Raw genomic sequence first — 6,000 nt, forward strand, 5'->3', positions numbered from 1 at the left:
GAAACTTGACAGGTCCATTTAGCTGTCTAATAATTACGGGGATGAAGCCGGTTTTGAACATCCTGCTATAAATGTTTAAGAATCTGCATCTTCTTCCTGACAGAAGTGTCTGCAAGAGATTATAACGAGGATGGGAGGGGTCTTTCCAGTTGCTGACTGCTTTTCCGCAGAATTGACAAGTGCAGAGTCAATGGGTGGGTAGTCAGCTTGTGTGATAGTCTAGACTGCATTCACGCCTCTCTGTATTTTCTTATGGATCTGTGGAGAACAGCTGCTGTACCAAACGTTGATGCATGCAGTTAGAATGTTTCCTATGGTGCATGTGTAATCGTTAGTGAGGGTCATTGTGGACATGCTGAATTTCTTTCGCATCCTGAGGAAGAAAAGGTATTGCTTTCCCTTCACTAGAGACTGGAAAAAGAGAGAACTGACCCAGAATAAAAAGTTTCACACTGAGATAAAGAGGAATTTATTCTCTTAGTGGGCTCTATATCTTTGATAATCACTGCTAAAGAGAGCTATGGCAAGACAATCGCTGTCTCTATTTAAGGCTGAGACAGATAGTTTCTTCAGCAGTCGGGCAATGAAGGGCTGTGGGGAAATGACACGATAGCGGATGGGAGGGGTGTTGAATCAGCCAAGATCATTTTGAATGTTGGTGCAGGATCAAAGAGTCAAGCAGCAGAATCCTGTTGCAATTTTCTATGCTATTTTGGTCTCATACATAGGTTTCGAGCCCAACTGCAATGTGGTTGAGTCCTAACATTCCTCGGGGCACATCGGGAAGGACAGTTGTCATACTGATTCAGTGGTTGAGGATAGTACGATGGCTCAGCAGTGAAGGTAAGCATGGCGGTTCAGGGATTGGTACTGCTGCCTCACAGGACCACGTGTCCTGATACGATTCCACATTCTTTGGCTATCTGTGTGAGTTCACATGTTCTCCGTGATTCTGCATGAGTTTCCTCCTGGTGCTCTGGTTTCCTTCCACAAATGAAAACTATGCAGCTTAGGTGAATTAGCCATGCTGTATTTCCCGTAGTGCTCAGGTATGTGAAGGTCACGTGCATTAGACATAGGAAACATAGGTATGGTATTTGCTCTGATGCTATTTAAAGGTTCAGTGTGGACTTGAATTTTGGAATGGCCTTTTCTTACCCTATACGAATTCTATGATTTTACAATAAATATTGGCCAAGCCAGTAACTCCTATACCCTAGAGAATTAAAAATTCGAATCGTGATCCTTGTTTAAATCTGTTTATCTTTCCTCATAGTAAACCTCCTGTTAATTGGCATCTTGTCTCGGGGAAGGTACAGTCTCTCTAAATGTATCACTTGCTATCTGTTGGCCATGGCTGCAGCAGATCTCATGGTGATTATGTGCAACGTAATCTTGTCTCTTTGTGGCAGCACTTTATTGGTGGGACTCCTTCCTGCTCTAACCTCCAATGTGCATATTTGTTCTCGATCTATCTCCCACGAGTTGATAATGTGTTGCTGGAAACGCGCAGCAGGTCAGACAGCATCCAAGGAGCAGGAGAATCGACGTTTCGGACATGAGCCCTTCTTCAGGCTCCTGAAACGTCAATTCTCCTGCTCCTTGGATGCTGCCTGACCTGATCCGCTTTTCCAGCAACACATTATCAGCTCTGATCTGCAGCATCTGCAGTCCTCACTTTCTATATCTCCCACGAGTATCGATTACTTTGTTAGGTTCACTGTGGCTTTTACCTTTGATCATTTTTGAGCAATTTGTTGTCGGAATCTGAACACAACGTATTGCACCAGGAAGACAGCCAGTGTTATCATGGTGAGCTTGACCGTGCTGTTCTGCTTCAAGAACATCCCACGGCCCTTTGTATATCGATCATGTTCTGTACTTCACAACAGACAATGGGGGTCCATTGTGTCAAATAATTATATTGCTAGTACATGGAAAGCATTTTCTTGGTTTGATCTACTGATTTCTCCAATATTTCCATTTCTCCTGATTTTATTGCTGCATGTTCTCACTCCCATGTGTATTTTACTGACTAGCCAGGCTCGGAGGAGACTTTGTGGTCAGAACGACAGTAAGAACGACAAAGGTCCTGAGGTCCTGAACCGCAGTAATTCGATAGTTTTAATGTTTTCAATTGCAGTTTCATTGTACTTTGGATGACCTCAGTCGCCTATTTCATGTTTTATAGATTTTCTGGTGCATTTAAGTGCAAATGGATATTTAACCCCTTTACAATATTTCAGGAATTTGGAGTCATGCTTCAGTTGCTGAGTTCCTGCACCAACACAGTCATTTTTACAACAACCCAGAGAATGTTCAGGCATCAGTTGCTTGGTAGGCTGAAGTCTCCGTTTAGTCTGATTGGAAATTGCTTTGTAGGAATAAGTGACAGAACTGAAGGGTGTAATGCCTCGCTCAGTGCCAAATTCGGGGGAGCGGGTGACACATTGGCATTACCCTTAATTCGAACAAGGAGGCCCAGTTTCATGGCAAAGCAACCTTCGAGTTTTGTGATAGCATCATTGACCTGGATGATCTGAATTTCTCTCCAAACTCTACTTAGTACAGTTCTACTTAGTTCGAATTTGTATATCTCCTTCCAATCCATTTGTCTTTAAAAGTTAGAGTGTGAAGTTATGGGTACTAAACAGGTATGGACGAAGTCACAAATAACACAACACATGCATTTTGTAAATTCTTACTTTGGAAGTGAAACCAATCTAACTTCAGGATGAATTTCAAACAGACTTAATACAAGGCCTCAAACCTTAAATGCATTGTCTAACTTAAGATGTCACCGTTATTTTGATAAAACCTTAAGTTATCTTGGGGCAGATATGTACATACTAATCAATCAAAATCTGCACCTCAATTCTAACTGATTAAAGACTTAAGTGTTCTCTAGCTTTTTTTTCCAATATATTGTTTCAGTTGCAACATTGATATCTTTTGCTTGACATCCGGTGTCTTGCAAACCTGCTCCACAGCTACCTGATGAAGCAGCAGCACTCCAAAAGCTAGGATTTCCGAATGAACTCGTTCGCCTATAACCTGGTATTGTGTGTTTTGTTTTGCTTTGTAGCTCCCTATGACGGAGCAGGGACTTTGAAAGCTTGCCATTCCAAATCAGTCTGGTGGACTATAATCTGGTGACATGGGACTTCTCATAAAAACTTAAACTTTTTTCTTACAATCGTCACCAAAATATACAGATATACATGTTCATCATGTTCTGAAAGAATGTTGTGTCACAAGTCTTTTCATTTTCCTCTCTAAATTATAAGTATAAAAGTAATTGTGCTGATGAAACACGATGAATTTGCTACAGATATACCCATTTCACAACATTGGACTGATAAAAAATATCTGTAACTTCTCTAGGAATGGGATGAGTTTTTTTGGATCGAACAAATGTTATGTTTTTTTTGCATTTTGACTGAGCCACCGAACAACTCAAATACTCAAATAAGGAAGGTCATATTATGTATAATGTCCAAACTGAAATGTTTATGTAGTATCATTAAGTTACTTTCTGGGAACTGTACATTTTTTGGCAATGTGAATTAAAACTGGAGAAAAAAATAAGTATGTGTGTTTTTGTCTCTGTACGTGAGAGAGAGAATGTGGCTAGTATTTGTTTCTCAATTCCAGTTCTGATCCTTTAACCAATCATCATGTAGCCTGGCGTATGTGGCTGAAGTGGTGGAATGAAGGAGTATAAGAGATCATCACGAAAGCTCGGTCCATGTGAATTGGTGAAGATAAAGTCTTAATTACTCATCTCTCCACATTGTTTCCTTCCTAGCTCTGTCTCTAAGCTTCCACTGTTTGAGTGGGTCTTATTTGTCTTCCAGACTGCAGAGCAGTAATATTAGGTCCTCGAAACGACAGAACACTGATTGATATACTGTTAAATTTGGAGATGGTGACGACTACAGATGCTGGACAGGACAGAGTCGCTAAAGTATGACAGTGGAGGAAGCACAGCAGGCCAGGTAACATGGGCATAGCAAGTGAATCGACATTACAGGCATAATCAGTCGTCAGGGTTGGGGAGGTAAAAGTGGGCTAAGAAATAAATACAGGGAGCGAGTGCAGCTTTGGGAAAGGTAATTAGCATGGCGATAGGTGGGAGAAGTAAGGTGGTGATTTTGATTGGTCTGTGGGAAGTATGGAGTGAAGGGATGGGAAGAAAGATGTACAACATTATCAGGTCAAGAGGGTGGTGACGAGTCGCAGGATTTGGATCTGGAATGAAATGCGGCGGGGAGATTTGAAAACGGATTAATTAAATGTCGAGGTTGAGTGGTTGTGGGCTCCCGAGGTGGAAGCTAAGTTTTGGTGGAATTGGGGGTTTGGGGGTAGTGTGGCTGTCTTTCACAAAGCTGGATATAGCTCTGCATATCTGCAGTTGTGACTAGCTGAGGCGCGTCAGTCATATAACACAACAAATACGGGTTTGTACCAATATACAAGACTGGCTTTTGGGGTATCACCAGCCTGCAACCTATTCCAGTAGACGATAGAGTACATTTTCCAAAGTCTACCCCATTTGTCTTTCGGCGAGAGTTTATTTAGAAACCTGATCTTCACTTCAGCACTTCTCACTGGACATTCCAAATCATTTTACATAAAGGATCTCTTCTCTTCTCACAATGATTACTATGTATTACTACTTCATCTGGCGATATTCCATCTAAATTACATACATCACCATCTCTCACACGGTCCTATATCTCTTAAAGTTTTAATGTGGTTACGTGCTCCTTCTGGCATACATGAGTAAACTTTATGCATGCAAGTAAATTCATTGAAGAGATCTGGTGCATTCCAATAAATCAACACCTGACAAGTTTTACGTTCTTTTAAAAATTCATAGTGTTACGACATGGTGGAGAACCCACCTGTTAATTCAACCAAACATCCAGAAAAGCTCACGTCATCTTGTAATCTGTTAAAATGTGAGTGACAGATAACTCCCTAATTCTACTATTAAAGGAAAATGTAGCAGTTTATTGTTTCACGCTGAAATTGATAATTAAGCAACAAGTATTCAAAACTCTAAGCCTCCCTTTCTCTTAACTGCTTATCAGTTGGGTCTAAATCTAAAACAATCAGTTGTTATAATAAGACAGGCATGAAAATTACATCAACTTAATTTAATGCCACACAACAGCTGACGTCTTCGGTGTCTGTCTCCTTTCATCTGTGAACTCCCTGGGTTTTTGTTTCTGTGAATATGCTTCATTTGAAAAAGTACCTTTGATCGTGAGTCTACCTGAACTGACGGTAGGCGTTCTGCACAATTTTCAAAATGCTAGATTTTATTTTAGTATCCTTAACCTGTGATCACTCACTGGTTTGATGTTGGCAAAGCAATATATTTAAACTCTATTGGGTTTTAGTATCATGGGACATAATTTACACTGATTGGTTAAATTCGAATTATTGTCAAAACAGAACACAACTCAGGTAGCCTTTTCACAGTCAAGTGTTAGATATTTTCAAATTTCCAGTACGCTGTCGGACTGCTATCTATTCATATCACAGGTACTTGTAAGATCTCGGTTCCGAACAGCATTCATTCTGTCGTAAAGTTGCAGTCTATACATTCAACTTCATCACAATATCTTCCAGTGTGCTTTCCTTTACCATTTCGACAAAACTCAGAGTTATCCTACTTTTTCCATATCCATCTTCCCAGTGCTTATTTTTCAAAACCACCAACACTGCGACTTCATGTTGCCGACTGTATGACAGTGAAACCATCTGAGCATTTTCACTTCTCTTCCTCCTCATGGATTTACTTTTATCATGTGCTAAACTATCTTCACTGTCTTTATTGAGATCTCATTTTCTCTTACCATCTGACGATTTCTCCTTTAACCAATATCTATCACTTATGAATTGAAATTGCGGTTGTAAGAAAAGTTTTGATTTATGAACAAGCTCATACACATCTAACATTTACGCAGCTAATCTTGGAGCCTTAATTTT

This window comes from Chiloscyllium plagiosum, unplaced genomic scaffold (assembly GCF_037043375.1).
Source record: "Chiloscyllium plagiosum isolate Xiang-an unplaced genomic scaffold, Cpla_swu_hap1 HiC_scaffold_40, whole genome shotgun sequence".
In the NCBI taxonomy this organism is placed as follows: Eukaryota; Metazoa; Chordata; class Chondrichthyes; order Orectolobiformes; family Hemiscylliidae; genus Chiloscyllium; species Chiloscyllium plagiosum.